This window comes from Protopterus annectens, chromosome 2.part1 (genome assembly GCF_019279795.1).
Source record: "Protopterus annectens isolate FY-2018-M chromosome 2.part1, PAN1.0, whole genome shotgun sequence".
Taxonomy (NCBI): domain Eukaryota; kingdom Metazoa; phylum Chordata; order Ceratodontiformes; family Protopteridae; genus Protopterus; species Protopterus annectens.
Window position 1 is genome coordinate 552,482,491 of NC_056729.1, and position 21,004 is coordinate 552,503,494.

Below are 21,004 nucleotides of genomic sequence, written 5' to 3' on the forward strand. Positions count from 1 at the left end.
GGCATATATTATACCTGCATGAAAAAACAAAGTGCACCCCTACATTATCTAAGTTTAGTCTGACGGCAACACTATTTTTTTTAAAGACTATTCAGATTTTTAGGGCAATCTTTATTAGCATAAGATCTGTAGCAGTAAAGTACCCAGCGTGTAACAACAATGTTTATTTATATCTCCTTAAAAGTTATCAGAACAAAGGTGAATACAGGAACATTTAGAGGAAGAATGTGAGTCTCATTCTGTGGCATAGAAACACAGGAACAAAGGAAAAATACTAGACAAGCAATCACAGGAACCATAAAAAGACTAGCCATATACATATTTAAAAAAAAACACAATTTCTCTTGCCACCCTTTCTGAGTACTCCATTATGTCCACCTGACAAATCAAGCAGAGACAGATTTATATCTAGCAGTCCAGTCATCAAGACTAGCCTTAAAGGCAGACAAAGTATCACTTTGCTTGACCTCTAGTGTGAACTTATTCCTTAGGCGGGGTGACCACTGAGTTAGGAACCTATCTCATCAGTGAGTCTTAATAATTTATTGATGTTAACTGAGGTCCTTGACAATGGTGTTTGTGCAGCCACTGGTTTGCAAAGAAATAGGTGGTCAGATAGGACTGAGTCTTTCATGGGCTGAAAAGTGAGACACAGGTTATGTCATAGCAGCTATTAGGCTACTGAGTAGAAGGAGAGCTACGCTATCAGGTTATTTGAAGGATTTAAGGGCTTTACTTTTTTTGTTGGGTTACAAATTTTTGGGGCCTTTCAAGTTAAACAATATGCATGGATCTGTATATACCACCAGGGGCATTGCATTCAATAATGGGTATGATAAGGGAAGAGCAGGGTGTGAAGATGACATTTTGGATCTTCAAGATATTCCATTAGAAATATAAACTGAGCCAAATTGAAGACTTTCCTGACTATGGTGAAAACTTAATAATCAAATGAGAGACAGCTGTCCACATAAGTACACATGTCTCTTATAACTGTATCTGAACTAAAGCACCCCTTTATAATGTATGAGGTAGGAACAGCTTTTTTTTTTTGCAAACGCTACTATGTTGCACTTTTTTTGCATTTAGTTTGAAACAATTTTCAGTACATCAGGCGTATGCTTATTCTGGCCCTTTTTGTATCAGTGGATGAGTGGATAACAGTGCCCAACTTGCAGTCATCAGCAAATTTGGTCAATCCTGCTTCAAGATACTGGCTTGAGGGCCCAGTGCTGATCTCTGCAGTACCCCTCACTATTTATTATTTTATTCTCAGAGAGGGTACCAGCAACTTTCATTACTTGGGATCTGTTGGATAGCCAGTTTACAATCCAGAGGACAATGCAGGGGTTTACATTAAGTATGTCTATCTTTTCAATTATATCAGCATGGAAGATAGTGTCAAAAGCCTTGCTAAGGTCAAGATAAGCAGGATGCACAAAGTGACCACTGTCCACAGCCTCTGTAATCTTTTTAAGGAAGTTTATTAGGTTCGTGAGACAGGGTGTGTGAGGTCTAGATCAGTTAAGTTGCCTATGTCTGCATAAATGAGTGTTGTTATAATACAGTCCATAGGTTTGCATATAAGGCTGGTAAGGCTGATGGGCCAATAATTACATAGATCTGTCTGTAAAGGCACCACCCTTGAGTAGGGGAGTCACAGTGGCTGTTCCCCAGACAACAGGGACAAACACTGTGGATAGGCTGAATTGAACAGTTCAGACAGAGGCTTGGATAGTGCATACTTGGTGCTGGTGAGAATGTAACCTAGCATGTTAACTAGCTCCATAGAAACATTATTTTTTTTGCCTTTGATGGGGATTCTAAGACTTGTTCCAAGGTAATTACAGGGGAAACTAAATTTTCAGGGACTGCGGAGTGCAACAATGTGGTTAAGTGGAGTAAATCTAGCACTAAATGTGTCTGCTAATTTATTGCCAATATTCTTGGGATGGGAATGTTTGACATTATTATGGATGACCTTGGTGTATCTTTGTGCATTAATCCTTACTTACCTGATGTGGTGATTTCTAACAAGTGTTCATGCTTTTCCTTCTTTTTTATACAGGAGTTCTATCAGGGAGGCTTCCTCTTGAATTTACTACTATATTTAGAGCATTTGGGTACAGAGTTTGTATGCAGTTGTTTAGATACTACTACAGATTGGAGGAGAATGTGGTAGCCCTTTCAGCTGGGTCCACTAGTGGAGGAGTATTGAGAATTTTGTGCAGGTATTGGACAAGATGAAGTAGGTTTCACATGCCTGGATCATGTGCTGTGATGCTACTGATCTTTATGAAATTTCATATAGTTTATCCAAAGTAATTTATTTCTTCATAACTATAATGGCAGTATACATAGTCAACAAAGTGGCTATAGCTCCTGCTTGAGGTGGATGGCTCTCTGTGAATAAAAGTACCCTATTATCATTTAGTCATTTTTAAATAGTCTTTAATCTAGCTTTGTAGGATTAGTCTGTGTGTGTGTGCGTGTGTGTGTGTGTGTGTGTGTGTGTGTGTGTGTGTGTGTGTGTGTGTGTGTGTGTGTGTGTGTGTGTGTGTGTGTGTGTGTGTGTGTTAAGGTGGAATACTTTGACTGCTGTGTGTTTGTGTAAAACATGACTTTGGTCATTGTTATTATTATTATTATTATTATTATTATTAATTTTTTGACACAGACATCTGAGAAGGATGCAGTCAGCAATGTAGCTATGATTGCTGTGTTTGGGGGATATAAATGTACACATAATTTACTACTGGCCAGATTCATTTCAATGAATGTGGGTTTCAGTGGAAGATAAGTTTACTGTTGTTCATGCTAAGTCTGTTTTCAATATGAATCTTTTTTCATTTTGTTTAGCAAATGGCAATCACCATTTTTGCTATAAAATTTGAAATAAAGGTTTTAAATCAAATCTCTGTAATTATTGTAAAAGTAAAGAAAAAATAGTATGCACATTGACAGGTTTGACTTGTATATGGTAAATGGGGAGAGACACTCAAATAAGGGGATGATGGAATGGCTGAGGGGGGCCTGGTCCATTATCCTACTCTGACAGCAGATTTGTGCATTTGAATTAGAGCGGATCTATATCAATTCAGCAAAGAAGGTGCAATAATTCAAGATAAAATAAAATGGTTGTTCTGTATTGACATTTTTTCTAGTAAAAGGTTTTAGATCACCAACATGCCTAGTCATTTAGAATTATTGTCACATTACTTTCTCTACTAGAATTTACTGGCTACTATTTTATTTAAAAACAAAGCTGAAGTTTGGTGTGTTGATCATCCAAGCCATTGGCATTGGCAGTAGTGGCCCCTGGGGGGATAAGGTTAAATTCATCTGCTGCATTGTTGGTACTAACTTGCTTACTGCAAAAAAAAATAATAAAGGAATTGTGATACTTACTTATATACAGTACAACATATTTCAAAAATGTGCTTTAAACTAAAGTAAAAAAAAATGAAAATGTTACCCACTGACTGGCTGACTGACTGCCTCCTCCAAAATGGAAAAAATATATAGGTCAAAGGAAAGCATGCATGTGTGTTTGTTTAGTCTGTACACAACCAAATAACATTAATATATGGTGGAGGGAGATTGAAGAATACTGGGAAGGCCACTTTTTATTCATTTACTGTTGTACCAATGACAATCATGTTAACACTTGGAAATTAATCAGGGAACATGGTGATGTTCAATACAATTCTGCATCACTTAGTTTCATACAGAGAAAAAAGAAACATTTATGATGACATTGTGATGATGGCATAATGGGTCTTACAACTTTTATGAGGCACCCCAGCTAGCACCAAGCGCAAGGTAGGTGCCTAGGGAGCCCCGTGCCAGATCCAGCTCTACCCATGCTAAAATGCTGGAGGTCAGTGATTATAACTCTGATCTGTAGCTGTATGGTGGAAAACTTATGTAGGTGCGGCACATATGGGCTATGACCTGAAGCAGTGCCCATTTACTGTACACTCTTGAGGGAAGTAGTACTTTGTATTTTATTTTGTTTCAGAAGCACAAATTTAAAGACAGTATGGTCACATATAAATTGTAGGCAGCTTGGGGAATTTTATTTTTTTATATTTGTTGAATGAGAAAGTACAACTGGGTTATTTACCACTTTTCATTGGAAGCCCAGAGAGAAAAAATAAAACAAAATACAAGCTGCTGTAGCGTTGTCGCCTCACAGCAAGACGTTGTCCCGTTCGATTCTCAGCTAGAGCATCTTCTGTGTGGAGACATGCGTGAATGGGCGTACCTTCGTTGAAGGCTGTGCGTCAGGGCTGGCAAAACTCGGCACGTAAAAAAATCTACTGCCATTCATTAGCGGACCGGAGTTCCGCTGTGGCGACTCCTAACCGGGAAAAGCCGAAAGACACAAACAAGCAGATTTAGAGAAATTAAAAGATCAAAACAAACATTCACATCAGTAGTACATTTAGTTAAGATAGTACTAACATTTATCAGAACTATTATAATTTCTCTATATTGTTAATTTATCTACCATTGCTACTATCAATCTTTTCAACCTTTTCTTCTTCCACCCTCTTGGATCCCATAGTTTGTGCCTTTTGGTTCCTATTCCTGACCTTTGAAGCTGTTGAATGAATTAATTTAAAATCCAAATAGGTGTAGGAGTGCACCTAGCTTGTTACAATGAGTATAATATGCAATCTAGGCTGTACAACTTGGAGTTAGATATTCCAAACCATCTTTTATAGAATTCTTTTTGGAGTCCTTTTTTCTTGAAATCTAAAAGGGTTGGACTAGAAATTAAATCCATCTCCTGCGTCTGGAGTTTGTCTTATTCATAAAACACAACTGGGCTAACTGTCTAGATAAAATGTTGCACTATAAAGTAACTTGTTTACAATTCCCTAATTCTGTCTGGGAATGTTCTTTCTAATGTGTTCCATGAATGTAGCCCAGCCTTATCAATTAGTTTAATCTTGTTCATACATAATATAATACCGATGTAAACTTGTTTAATAATGAGCTTGAAGAGCTTCTTTTAGATATACGCATGCGTCACTGAGGGGGAAGAGATAGAATTATCACAATTTACAAGTAGGCAAGGGCATCATGTAGTGCCTTTATGTTTTCCTGCAAATCTGCAAATCAGAAAAGCAAACCACACAGCAATTTGCAAGACAAACTTGCAGTTAAAGACTTGGTTTCTAACTAGAATCCCAAGTGGTGTCATTTCTACCTGCAGAATGAGTAGTGTATCCTCACACCACCATACACAAAAAGGGGTGGATCTAGTGGGTGCCCAGTCTGTTTGTAGGTGATGTAAAAGAAGGGTGTGATCCCATAACTATTGGTTCTATATTTCTCTATAAAATAAGTACATAGTGTTTACAAATCTCTCTTAATTAAATGTTTACTTAACATTTCCCAAAAATACTCACTGTAGAGTGTCAGATGTTTTACAAAACTCACAAAAAAGGAAGCTTTAAGAGTAGCCTAGCCTTTGTTCATTAAGGTTGTCTTAATTAAAAGTGTTTTCATGCTGTGTTCCTAACATAAACCTTGCTAGGTTGGATGAATCAGTTTAGGAAGGTAGCTTTCTTACCTCCTTGTCAAGACTTTGGCATGGATCTCTTGTTTCTAATCAGAGAAGAGAGAAAAGTCTACAGCTTTCTTGGTAAGCTGCAGGGGGGGGGGGGGCTTGTCTTCTTTTAACTCATGAAATTCCAATGTTGCTTTGAAGCATTTCTCTACAGTAAGTAATGCCGCTAACAGTCTATACTATAGCCTATTCATATTTAAATGAATCATTTCCAAACCATGATGCATACAGCCTGTTGAAAATATTACCTTAAAGCTTATCCGATGGCAACATAAATGCCAGTGATACTTGAATTTGTCTAGAACAGACCGAGAGATATTAAGCCAGGTTCATATATCTAATTATGCAAATGTCATATTTTTTTCATATTACTGTAATTCTCTCAGAAACTATGCAAAATTCACAAGATCGCCTACCAGCGTATCAAAGATGACAGCTGGATGACCAAAACTGTTACTGACAATATCAGTGCATCTTGAATTGTTACTGATAGATTTGAAAATCCATTTTAAGACTTTGAACCTAATGAATGCTTCCACTGTAAAGATGAGTCTGAGATGAATAATTCTGCATTTTTTTTTTACTTTTGTAGGAACATTTATGGTTCTAGAACTATGAACATTTTTTTTTTCTGGGAGTTTTATAACTTGATTTTGTCAAAAGGCTCACAATGCAATTCAGTGATTGAAAGTTAGAAGACACATTTCCAGAGTGCCTGTGGAGACAAAGAGTTAAAAAATATATTTACTACTTGGTAAAATGGTGGCAGGATGCCCTTATTTTCCACTTCTATAAATATATGGCATTCCAAAAAATCTAGAAAGTAACAGCATGTGTTGTAAAATTTAGCAATGAAGTCATCCAGGCCTGGGATTTCTCCAAGTGTTGCAGTCTAAATGCTACCTTAATCTTTCACAATGGGCAGCGCAGTGGTGGAGCGGTTAGCATTGTCACCTCACAGCCAGAGGTCCACCAGTTCAATTCTTGGCTAGAGTGTCTTCTGTATGGAGTCTGCATGTTTTCCCTGCATTTGCATGGGATTCCTCCCACATTCTAAAGACATGCATCTGGAGTATTTCAGCCCAGGCCTCTGCTGAAAATGGGCTCTTTCCCACTAAACAAATGTTAAATAAATAATAGAAAATAATAACATGTGTTGTAGAATTTAGCAATGAAATCATCCAGGCCTAGAACTTCCCCAAGTCTTGCAGTCTAAATGCTACTTTAATCATTCATAATGTCATGGGTTTATTAAGAATGTATAAAGCTTACTCCATTATCTGCTATGACCACTGTTTGCAAAATGATGGCCCCAAAATTTACATAGGGCATTTGTTTTCTGATTGATATAGTTGTTGATAGCAACCTTCCATGATCTAGATTACAAGGGGCCTATATCACATGGACTAATCACAATTAAGTGAAAGTTACTTTGTCGAACACCTATTCAGAGAACATACAATTCATCAAACTAACTTTTCAGCAAAAAGTTTCCTAGGGCAAACCGATGGTTGGCCACCATCTGGAATTTTCCCTTTTCCCTACTGTAGTGCAATGTTAGAGTTGGTATATTTAGTTAGGGGGGGTTTGGAGGGCATAGCCCCTCACCTGCATAGGTGTTAAGTTTTATGGTTTTGTTTATGGTCGCTTGGGTAGAATACTGTCAGTTTGCCCAAGGAAACTTTTCTCTGAAAAGTTAATTTGATAAATAGCATGTTTGCTGAATAGGTTTTCGATGAAGAAACGTTCACTTAATTGTGATTTGATGATGTGATAAAGACCCATTTATCAGTCTCCAATCACACTGAATCATTCTGTATCTCCACAACAAACCTGCATTTTTGATAAAACATTGAAATGCTTTGTTTACTTTCTGAAGCATCTTTGCTTTAAAATTAATTTCATTTCCAGTTATACTACTCCTAACAAAGTTACAAAAAAAAAAATTATAGAGTGCAGTACTGTGTATTTTACTTCCTCTACAAGTTCATAGGTTCATAGGTTGATACTAGGCTATCTGCCCTAGGGCATTTATAAGCCTAGCCAGAGTGTGTTTGGCTTTTGCCACCCTTTTAGATTAGTTGACTGTGCCTCTGTATCGTAGGTCACAGAAGGTAGCCCTTTTAAGGTTAGTTTACTGCACCTCTGTCAAGCAGGGACACAGAAGAGATCCCAGGGGTAAACTTACGATCTCCCATCCACTCATCAAGATTTCTCTTGAAGAGGGTCAGTGAGGGGCTCTGCCTAACATGGATTGGGATTTTGTTCCAGAGTGAGGGGAGCCTCTGGGATATGAATCTGTCCCTCCAGCATGTCCTATTTATTTCTGTGCTGAGGTTCAAGTCCCTGGAGCGTGTAGCTCTAAGGGATTTGGATTTCCTGAGGTGAAGCATGTCCATTAATTCTGGGTTGGACATGGCTTTATATGTCAGACACAGATCGCCTCTGAGTAGGCGGTACGCAACTGAGTAGAGCTGGAGTTTCTTTAGCTGAACTGCGTAGGGCAACTGTTTGAGCCCCTTGATCCAAGGTATCGGGTAAGGTACATCCCAAACGGGGCATTGTACTCAATTATGGGTCTGATAAGTGATGAGTAGAGGGGCACAATGACCTCTCTTGATCTAGATGTGAACCCTTTCATGATAAGGTGGGCTATATAGAAGGTTTTTCTAACCACTTTGGCAACGTGATTGTCAAAGGAGAGATTGCTATCTACTTGGGTCCCCAAGTCCCTAATTACTTCTTCCGTACTTAATGGATTACCACCTATGTGGTAATTTGTGGGCACTTTGTTTTTCCCAAAAGGGATGACTATGCACTTTTTGGCATTTAGCTTTAAGCCATGGCTCTGGCACCAATTATCAGTCTCTGTGAGACCCTTTTGGAGGATGCTTGTGTCAGCTGGAGAGTCGATTACAGCACCCAGTTTGCAGTCATCTGCGAACTTGGTCAGCCATAGTCCACCCGTGTTAGCCTGTACCTCGGAGAAATATATACTGACATGGCACCTGCTATTCTGACCATGTGGGTTCTATCTCTGAGCCAGTTTGCAACCCATCTTGTGACATAGGGGTTGATATTTAAGCTGGTGAGCTTATTTATGATGCCCAAGTGGGGTATTGTGTCGAAGGCTTTTGCGAGGTCCAGGTAGGCTATGTGGACTACCTTCCCTTCATCTATGGCTTTGGTAACTGTTACAAAGAAGTCGACCAGGTTCAAGAGTGTGTTCAACAATTAATGTTACATCAGGTAATAGTAAATGATTTACATGCAGCAACAAAGCATTCAACATAAACAAACAAGTTAATTTTTTAGAAGACCAGATTATTGCTTAAATTGTAGTTTCATTACTAAATAAGTACATATATTAATTTTTGCACAACCTAGTTCACACCATATATTTCTAGAAAGTAAGAAACTCCAACTGATGAATTTAGCATGTAAAACCAGTAGCCTGTGTATTACTTTAGATAGTGAGGCATTATGGATTCAGTCTTTCATGATGACACTGCAGGGTTTTTCAGCTGCAAGAACAATTTCAGGAGGCAAGCATAAACACAATAAAATGTAAAAACAACATACATTTTGCATCATTAACTGTAAACTTTGGTATTATATATGGTAAAGAAGTCATACCAAATTTGGGTTTGTTATTTATACTTGGTTCAGAAAGTGACCTATGCACTTTTAAACCGAGGTCCCATCTGCCAGAGTTGTTGGTAACTCAAGTGGTTCTAAAAGATCCCATAGCACTTATTGAAAAGAACTTCTACTTGTACTAAAAGTTGAATTTTTCCATGTTATATTAATTCACATCCATCATATTCAATTCCCCCTGTGATAGAGTCAGACACACCAGAATGAAGAACATTTATTGAATCTAATAGGTTGCATAAAATGTTTCCTGGAAAAACAAAATTGCAAGTAATATGAAAAGAAATATTCTGCCTGAAGTAAGCCACATGTCCACCCAAGTGCAGGGCTTTCCTCTTACATCCAGACATTATATATACTAACCATGTTTCCAAACAACACTGAGGTAAGGAAGGAACATCTTTTAATACTTATTAGACGTGACACAGAAAAAGCAATCCTGTTGCACAAAAGCAAATAACACTGAAAAATCTAAACCCTGAATATAATAAAATCTGAGGACACAACCCTTATCTACAAAAAGAAAATCAAGCCAAACTAAAAAAAGAAAAACTCAAAAACACACCAAAAAATCACTATGAAGTTGGATGAAAAGCTTCCAAACAAACCTGGAGCAACAATTAAAACATAAAAAATGAACTAGATTCCAAAAGAGTTGCTCTCAGTTTAAGCCTGCCCTGATTCTGAAAGACTTGCTCTCTAATGTATAAACAGACTCATTTACACTGAGAGAAATTCTTTTGGAATCAAGCCCAATGTGTCAAGCAAAATACAGCCGAGAAAAGATGCATAACAAAAGTTTTATAAGAATGCAGCTATACTATACTACAGAACAAAGACAAATTTAACCTTATAATCTTTCAAAAATGTCACCTCTGCCTATTCAATTCAGTATCAAGTCACACTAAATGACAGCACTCATAAGACAGCTATCGTATTTCATACATCACAATTTGCACACAAATTTCTGTTTTCTTTTTCCAAATTTCATGCATAGCAAGTTATACATTAACTTTTATTTAATTTTTCTATATGATATATTAAATCATTTTTTGGAGAGACAAGTTGACATAATGGTTAAGGTCTTCACTTCCCATTTACAAGGTACAAGGTTTGATCCTGAGCTCTGGCCAATGCCTGTTTGGAGTTTCCATGTTCTCCCTGTGTCTCTGTGGAGTTCCTCCAACCTCTGAAAAATATGCTGAGTGTTTTCATCTCAAACTCAGCAATGAATGGAGCTATAGGCAGCTGCACAGAATCTAGGTTCATTGAAAGGATGGACCTTGGAAGTGGATGACATGATGGTAAGCTAGAGGCTGGACATCTTATTTATCCAGGAGACAAGATGTAAAGTCAGTGCAGCAAAGCCACTGCAAGATGGAAGGGCAGTGCAGCAAAGCCATTTCACTTGGGATCCAGATCTACTACTCAGGAGGAGAGCAGACTAGAAATGGTGTGGGAATTGTGTTGAGATAGAGGCTCAGCATTAATGACAGACTCATGACAATCAGACTCCATTGTAATGAGGCAGTATTCATTATCTCAGCCTACAGCCCACACACCAGGGCTGTAACAGTGAGGAAAAGAGTGCATTCAGACAGCAGTTGCAGGACCTACTAGATAAAGCAGGACAACATGAGTTGGTGATGATAATGGGTGATTTGAATGCACATATCAGTACAGACAGAACAAGTTATGAGGACTACCTGGGTCCACATGGGTGGGGCAACATGATAAAATAAGGAGAGACCATTCTAGACTTCTGTCTGGCGAGTGGCTTGATAGTAGCCAACACATAGTTCAGAAAGAGAGGCACTCACAAGATTACATACAAAACTGGCCAACATACAACTCAAGAACTAGATGTAAGCGGGAAGTCGGCATAACAGAGCTCCTTGAAACAACCAACAGTTGCAAAATAAAGTATATCAACAAAACCAGAGTTCCACTAAGAAATCTCCTTGCACAAATGGTCCAAATGATGAAATACGACCCAAAAAACAATGCTGGAATTGAAAACTGTTCTTTAATGCAGTACAAAGTAAAACAAGCGCTTTCGCCTGGCGATCCCAGGCTTTTTCAAGTTACAATACAAATGTGGCGATGAAGTGTATATATACTTCTCTGCTAAGCCAATTGTTCAATTAAACATCACAAATTGAAATGATTAAAAAATTAATTAATTAAACAATTCATCAAGTTAAAAAAATAAATAATAATGAATAACTTGGAATTTTCCAAAACAACCTGACATAAAGTACTTCAGTGCATATTGTATCTCCTAAAACCTTAAATCTGAAGTAGAAAAGTAGAATATGCCTTGAACAAAATAATAAATAAATTATAACTAATAAAATACGTGTGACAACTAATTGTGTGTTTACAAACTGTCAAAGCTTTTAGCTAACAGTAGCAAAATTAAAATTAGAGCAGTAAAAACAACCAGAAATAATGTCCTGCAACTCTGCTGTCGAACTACAAGAAAATTCTTAAAACCATTAAGGAGCAATGTAATGCAAACAAAGCAAAGGATGTAAAAAAATATATATATATGTGAAAAAGGGATGGCACAGCAATATATTAATGTAATCATGATGAAATAGGATGACTGATAAACCTATGTTTTGTTTTATTTGAGTCATCACCAAAAAACAGGTATATATGAAACCTGCATATTACCCAACCAAATGAATGTAAAATGTTCGGCAGCAATACCATAACTTTAAAACACATATGAATGCTTGTGAAAATTACCATGAATATATAGATAAAAAATACATTAATATCTAATAAAACAGTTCATTACACAAATAAAGAAAAGAAAAATGTGTATTGTAAACTACAAAAAGTTATAGCTTGTCCCTGTTTGCCTTAAGAACACAAGCAAGACTGACACTGTCGTTCATGCCTGGAAACCTGGTGGCATCCAACTTGAGCTGCCATATCAATTCCCTGTTCGCAAGGCGAGTCTCCCAGTCACCACCCCTAGGGTCGTGGATGACTCGCTCCAATACAAAAAATTTTATGTTCATGTGATTACAAATTAGAGAATGTTTAAAAAAGACATTGGTCTCTTTTTTCTTTACTATGTCGTAAAAATGCTCATAGATTCTCTTTTTGAGCATTCTTTCGGTTTTACCCACGTAAAAACCGTGACAAGTGAGACAAATACCAAGGTAAACCACCCCCAAAAGAAATACAGGAATAGTAACCTTGGGCCCTTAAAGTTAACTTTCTGGATGGTAAGTACACATGGTCATCATGTAACATATGGGGGCATTGGTTACACATCCCACATTTAAATGAGCCTGTCCTTTTAGAAGAATAATTAAAAGGAAAACAATTCTGGGTGTGAGGTGCTTGTTCAAAAATACCCTTTAGGTTGATGTCCCTCTTCCTTATAAAATGTATGTTGTCAGGGAGTAATGTACGAATGTCTTCTTGTGATGTTAATATGGGCCAAAAGGAGCGTACAGTGTTTTCAATCAGTTGTGAGTCATTAGCATATGTGTAAACAAAACTCTTCTGCATGCTCAAAGCTCTTGATGATGACAACGCAGGCAAAGGCAAACCTTTACTTAATAAAGGAGGATATGTAGAGTCCCTTTTCTCAACAATTTCTACAATTATATTCTGGATAAGTTGAGAAGGATAAACTCTTTCAAGAAATAAGGTTTTCAAAAATTCTACTTCTTTTAAGAACAAATTAGGGGAGCTGCACATCCTCGATGCTCTTATAAATTGGCCTTTAACTATGCCTTTTTTAATGTAAAATGGATGTGAACTATCAAAGTGTAAAAATGCATTGGAGAAAGTATTCTTCCTATAAATTTGTGTTTGAAAATGCATTTTCTCTGTGTCCTTGATTAAAGCAACATCCAAGTAATGTAAAGAACTTTCGCTGATGTCATAGGTAAAGGAAAGAAAGTCTGTAGTAGAGTTTATGTAATCAAAGAACTCAAGGAAGCTTTCTTTGTTACCCTGCCAGAGTAAGCAAATGTCATCCAAATAACGTTTATAAAATACAATAGAGTCTTTCCATTTGGTAGAGTGAATATAGAATTTCTCCCATTTATATAATACGATGTTTGCGTATGCTGACGCACAAGGAGCGCCCATGGCAACTCCTTTTCTTTGCCTAAAAAATTCCCCATTGAAAAAAATGAAGTTATTATACAGAATGATGTCCATAAATTCTACTAGTAAATTAACTAGACTGTTGCTCAACCCAGATTCACAGACCAGGATTTCTTTAAACCAGTCAATACCTATAGTGTGTGGTATACTGGGAAATAATTCGATGACATCTATAGTAACCATCAATAAATCAGGGTTACAGACGTTAGGGGGAATACTGGCCAAAAACTCCCATGAGTCTTTGCAAATGAATGCAAGTGTGGAAACAAAATGTTTAAGGTTGTAGTCAACATATTTACTGAGGGGTTCAGTGATTCCACCTGCACCGGCCACAATTGGCCTGAATTTCAAAGGTTCAAGCCCTTTGTGAACCTTAGGAATTCCGAAGAGGACTGGAATTTTAGGCTTAGGGACAAACAAATAATTGAACAGTTTTTCATGAATTGCCCCTTGAAGCAAGTGGTCCTGCAAAGTGTAGTTGATTTTAGCAAATGCAACATTAAGCTCATTTTTTGAAATTTGCTCATAAGTGTTAGTGTCTTGTAAAAGATTATGAATATGATTTTCATAATCTAAACTATACATGAGGACCACTCCGCCCCCCTTATCGGGTTTCATAACCCTGATGTTTTCTTTCTTTAGTAAGTCAACCACCAAATGCAATTGGGAGTTACAGATGTTCTTAGAGGTGTTAAAACTGTTAGAAAGATTCAGCCTAAATGTTTTTTCTACCAGTTCTTCAAATATTTTAAGACTAGGATGTGTGGGTGGATTGAATGTACTCCGCCTGCTAATGCTACTATCAGGTGGTGGTTGGTCCTTGAAATACAGGGCCAAATTCAAATTCCTAATAAAAAGTTTTAGTTCAATTAACAATCTGGGCAGAAAGGATGGTCTAGGGGGAACATAGTGTAAACCCTTTGTAAATAACTCAAAAAATTCAGGAGTGACCGCAGATTCTGTGTAGTTGAAAATTTTAAAGTTGTTACTAGAAACCACCTGGTAATTTGGTTTTAGCCTACTAGGAACAACTACATTTAGAATTGTAGTTTCTAGGTTGATTACTGTCTGCGTGTCTTCCCCCAGTTCTGTTGGTGAGGTGTGTTGATTCTCCCCATTGGTCTGCCCTGGGGAAATTGAAAAACCTGCGGTTGGTTACCGCCACCTTTTTGAGCTAGGCGCTCACTCCTTCTAAGTGGTTCCATGTTAGGTGTGTTGACAAAATTCCTGTTTTCATTAGGAATGTGTGATCCTTCTGAATCAGATGCTATGTGTTTGTGCCTACCTGGTATTGGATAAGCTTTACCCTCTCTGTATTCAGCCAAATCCCTATCTAATTTTCTAGCCTTCCTGTCTAGAATTTTTAAGCAGTGTTGATCAACTTCTACAAAAACATCGTTATACTTCTTTTTGTAACCTAAGAAATTCTTGTGCTTGACAATACTGTCATTAAGCAACGTTAGTTCATTAAGCATCACATTAGATTTATTTTGATAATCTTGCACCATAAGCTGTAACATTTCTAAACCTGTTTTATTAAACAGATCAACCAGTTGGGAATGCAATGGTGAGCCTAAACTGGCCCCATTAGGAAATTTATAACATCAAAGCCCTTTAGGGACTCGTTCTACTCTAATGCATTCCTTAAGGTAATTGATTTCAAGCTGCGTATTTTTGTAAGCGTAAAGCTTATTATTAAAAGTTTCAAAGTCAACATCAAGTTGTTCATGATAATTATTAAAAGTACCTTGTTTTAACATGGGCTGATATTCAGTCCATGCCTTAAAATTGAATTCCACATCTTGCAAACCAATGGATTGTGCGTTGTTGTTACAAGTATTGACATGCTGTGTACGAGAGTTCTGCTTATCCATCGTAGTGGGATGCCCAGTAGTGTCAACGCCATTCGGTTCCTGTCCTCGTAAAAGTCCTTGGTTGTTACTAGCCCCTTGCTGCTGAATATCAGGTGAAAGTACCGCACAAGCCCTGTTAGAAGCGGTTAAAGCATTGTTGATTTGAGCTAACAATGCTAGGACCTGATTAAATTCTTTTCTAGTGACTGGAGCTTCTTCCAGCTCTTCACGTAAAATAAGAGGCATGTCCAAGAAATCTGTGCGCAACGAATCCTCTGCCATTTAGACCAAACCAGCGAAAATGAAACAAAAACAAACCAAGAACCAGATGTAAGCGGGAAGTCGGCGTAACAGAACTCCTTGAAACAACCAAAAGTTGCAAAATAAAGTATATCAACAAAACCAGAGTTCCACTGAGAAATCTCCTTGCACAAATGGTCCAAATGATGAAATACGACCCAAAAAACAATGCTGGAATCGAAAAATCTTTTTTAATGCAGTACAAAGTAAAACAAGCGCTTTCGCCTGGCGATCCCAGGCTTTTTCAAGTTACAATACAAATGTGGCGATGCAGTGTATATATACTTGTCTGCTAAGCCAATTGTTCAATTAAACATCACAAATTGAAATGATTAAAAAATTAATTAATTAAACAATTCATCAAGTTAAAAAAATAAATAATAATGAATAACTTGGAATTTTCCAAAACAACCTGACATAAAGTGCTTCAGTGCATATTATATCTCCTAAAACCTTAAATCTGAAGTAGATATACATACAACTCAGCTAGACTTCCTCCTAGTAAGAAAAGTGCACTGGGGTAGAATCAGTGATTGCAAAGTCATCCCCAGTGAAACAGTTGGCCCACAGCATAAGGCACTGGTTGTCACAATTAGCTGCAAACAATGGTCAGAGAAGGCTCTAAGGTCAACAGAGACCAGGTTGAATACCTGGAAGTTGACTGGAGAGAAAATCCATCAGTTCAAGGAATTACTCAGGGTGCTGGTACCCCAAGAAGAGGAGGAAATAAGTGGAGCTGAAGAAGAATGGCAGTGCCTCAAAAGAGCATGTGTGAGGACTACAGAACTGATATGTGGTCTAGCCAGGTATGGAAATAAGGTCCATAAAGAATGCTAGTGATGGAATGCAGAAGTCTAGGAAGTTATCAAAGGAAGGAGTGCAGGAAAAACAGTGGGAGATAGAAAAGACAAACCAGGCAAGGAAGGAATACAGGTTGGCTAAGAAAGGAGTTGCAATAGCAATGAACAGGGCATCAGTGGCACTCTACCAGCTTCTGGAAAGTGGCTCAGTAGGTGGCACAAAAAAACTATATCAGGTTGCAAGGCAAAGATAGAAATATAAAAATGATAGTCAGACACCCTTCATAAGGGATGCCAGCAAAAACCTGCTCAGCAGTCCACAGGACATTAAAGGCAAATGGAAGGAGTATTTCTAGCAACTTCTGAAGAAAACCCCACAGAATCTGTACTGCCCCAGAAACAGCCTACAATGAAAGAAGAAGAGGAGTCCACCCTAGAAGAAGTAAGAATAGTTCTAAGGCAAATGAAGTCAGGAAAAGCAGCAGGCTCAGATGAGGTCACAGCAGAGATGATAAAAATGCTGGGTTGAGATGGGGGAGAAATGGCTCCTGAGGTTATTCATACCAGTGTGGAGGGAAGGGCATATACCAGATGATGGAAGAATAAGCATACTTATGCCAGTGTACAAGAACAAAAGGGATATCCACAACTGTGGACAGTCCAGAGGCATCAAACTCCTGTCGCATTGCATGAAAGTTATGGAGAAGGTGACTGATAAACAGATATGCAGAATATGAGAGTATAAGATGGGAGATGAGCAGTTTGGATTCAGATCAGGATGCAGCACAACTGACCTGATGTTTGCAGTAAGACAGATAGTTGAGAAGAAGCTAGAGATGAGGAATGAGTCCAAATGGGCATTCCTAGACTTGGAGAAAGCATATGACAAGGTCCCAAGAAATCTGATTTGGGCAGTATTGCAGTGGTTCAACATCCCAGAAACATTGGTGGAATTAATGCATGCTATATACAAGGACCCAATGACTCGAGTACAAGCAGTGTTCGGTCTCACAGAAGGGTTTCCAGTGGAAGTGGGTGTGTGCAGTTCTGAGCCTATTGCTGTTCATGTGGATGATGAACTACATTAGTAAAGGTTGGAGGGGATGGATCAACAAAGTTGCTGCATGCAGATGATGTGGCATTACAAGCAGACTCTGAGCAAGAACTTCAGCAAAGAATAGGGGAATGGAATGCTAAACTGAAGGCACATGGGATGAAACTAAGCACAGTTAAAACAGTGGTAATGGCAGCAAATTAGGGAAATCAGAAGAAGCTGAGAACTGAGATATAAGGGAAGATAGTGGAACAGCTAAATAACTTCAATTATCTGGGGGGAATGGTTGAGGAGAAGGAACGTCTGAATGAAGACGTCAAAGCTAGAATCGGAGGGGCTGCTGCCAACTGGCATAGAATCTAAGGTGTAGTCTATGACAGAAGAATGCCAAAGAAGCTGAAAAGTAAGGCGTACAAGACAGTAATGCAACCAGTACTACTGTATGGTACAGAAACCTGGGCAGTAAAGGCAGAGCGGATGAGAAAGCTAGAGGGGATAGAAATGAAGTGCCTGAGAAGGGTGGTAGGATGCACACTGTGGGACAAACAAAGAAATGAGGACATAAGAGCAGAATCCAAAGTAGCTCCAGTTGCAGAAAAGATCAAAGAGAACAGATTACGGTGGTTTGGGCACATGTGTAGAAAAGCAGAAGACAATCTGGTGAGGAAGATATGGGACAGACAGGAAGAAGGTAAGAGGAACCAAGGATGTCCGTCAAAGAGGTGGATGGATTGTGTGAAAGAAGATCTGCGGCAGTCAGGCATGAAGGGAAGAGTGTGGCATTGAACTGAGAGAGATGGCGACAGTTAACACGATACCCCGACCCCATGTAAATGGGAAAAAGGGGTCTAATGATGATAATGATGAGATTAAATTGCTTTTAATTTATCACATGCATTTCAAGTCTTATTACACAATTCTGTCTCATACCTCTCTTTTCATACCCTGTAAATGCATAAGTATTACATTGTCATTTAGTGTACATACCCATTTTTATCCTAATAAATAAAACAATATTTTCAATCATTTATATATATATATATATATATATATATATATATATATATTTTTTTTTTTTTTTTTTTTTTCAAATTAAGTATCTTAAATATTTTTGTTTTCACTCAATCTCTTTATTCTCCTGCAACAGTAAAATGTATTATTTCCTTCAGTTTTTCCAACATTTTACATCACTTTTTCTTTTCTCTAATACTCCATTTCTCATTTCAATTTTACCAGTAGTTTGCTATGTGCACATAACATCAAAAGCCCATAATTTATTATATTTTCTTATATTTAATATTCTTTCTACGTATAGCCTCCTTTATGTTTCATACACATTCTAACTCTATTTAAAATATTCTTTTATTTGATAACTATTATAAGTTTATTTTTTAGCATCAGACAATTTTAAAAACTCTATTTTCATTGGCATTCTTTTCAACATTTCTTTTTCATTTCTATATATTTCTTGATTTGTAAGGAAGCACAATATGGACAGACAAACTGCCACCACAAATGCAATAGCAATTACTTGTTATGTATCACATGCTGATCCTCAGAATGAGAACCCCCTTACTGGTGATTATGAAATTATGAAGTTAGTGTTGAGGTGTGGTCAGTAAAGCAGTTAGCCTCTAATAATCATTACAAAGTAGAAGTATGAGGCACCATTACACATGGCAACTAAATTAAAGCACACAACAGATAAAGTGCATAGATGACAGTTAAAAAAGAACATAATACAGGCTCTTCTGGAGACTGTATATGAGCCATACAGATCAATATTCCAACAGTGATTTGCTATGTTTAGTGCACATTGTACCATGGGATGTGTACTAGTCAGTCCCACATAGATAACTGTTTTGCGCAATAAATCCCAGTACAGTAAAGCATCACTGGTCCCATGCAGTAGGCCATCGCATTATGGGATGTTGCAAATTCATAGCCAGAAGCTCTGCTACTGCCTTTCAGTAACAGCTGTTTGAATCAGCATGAATTCAGGCATCTACTATTACAACACTCATACAAGTGTAGGATAGCCATTGTTGTTAGCACTCTAGTGAACTGGACCTATTCCCAGCACCCAAAGGGTGTGTTGTCATTCACCGCCCATTCTAATCTTCCCTGCCTGGTTCTTTCAGCCCTCATATTCCTAATTAATCACTGGTCATCTGGGTCATAATCAAAACTTTATCCTTCTATGCCATGAAGCCTGACTAGTTTGTGCAAATAAATATTTTCTTTTACAATTTGGAATTAATAAAAAAGGGGCCTGTGGAAGAATAAAGCTCATGGCGATATTTTTTATTAGATATTATGAATTTATTTTCTTATCATGCAAAATGCCACAGACTCTGTCAGATGTTCAACTTCTCAAGGAGTTACCCACCAGGAGGCAGAAATTAGCCTGCAGTTGCTCAAATTGCATCTTGACGGAAAATCTTTACCAGTCCCATGGACTATTCATGATTCTGATTAGATACTGACCACGTAGTTAATATGTTTACAAGTGGTAAATAAAATCTTGAATTAACAGAGTAACTCACATTTCACTGGAAACCTTGGATGATAAAATGACCATACCATGCTAATTTACATGGTACATGACAAACTCTTCACATGAGCTCTAAAGTCAGGGTAGAATAAAAGGGAAAAAAATAAATCAGTGCAGTTTTCTTGATTATCATGGTTCCCAGCATAAATAAACTGACTATATTAGGCATTTTCTGTGTTTTTCTTAACAGTGTTTCTGAATTTGCAGTGTTGCACTATCTATGGTCTGTTCTTTGGAACATCTAAGTCACTGTATCCATTGGACCCATTATAAAATTCAATATTCGGCTATAGAACAGGATATTACTGTCCGTCAGTCATAGTGCTCTGTAATGTACATTTTACCAGTAGGAATTAGACAAAATATTAAATTCATACATTTCATTCCAACCATTTCAATATAATAATTTTATATCTTAACAGTAATGTAAACTGAAAAACAAACAGCTAGATCTGGTTATCTATATGTTCATTCATAAAAAGAAAAGCCGAGAAACATGGCTACCTAAGCAAAATGACATTGTGCTCACATTACACACATCTCCTTCCACAATGCAAAAGTAAATGTTTCTTCCACATCCAATACAGAAAGAAATAATTCTTTCCTCTCTCTCTCTCTCTCTCTCTCTCTCTCTCTCTCTCTCTTGTGTAATGAAGTCATCCCAATTCAATGTGAATGAGTTATATACCATACATCAGAATAAAAAAATAAATAGTCTGTCTTTTTCAGATTTTTTAAACATATGGTGCATTTTACATGTTTAATAATATATTCTGAGGCAATGCAGTCACAGATTTATTGGTTCATGGGTATATACTAGGTTAACAACCACTGCAGCCTTTTAAGCATAGCCATGCATCCCAAATCTCTGACCAGTTCTGTTACCCTTGATAGTATAAGCAGGGGCTTGGGAGATGAAACATTTACAAGCAGGGGCCTGGTAGATGAACCATTTACAGGCTGCCTGTGTCCAATACAGACATAGGTGCCAGGCCAGGGATGAATCTCCTGATCTCATCCAGCTGTCCAAGTTACACTTGAATTGGGTTAGGAAGGAACTCTGCTTCACAT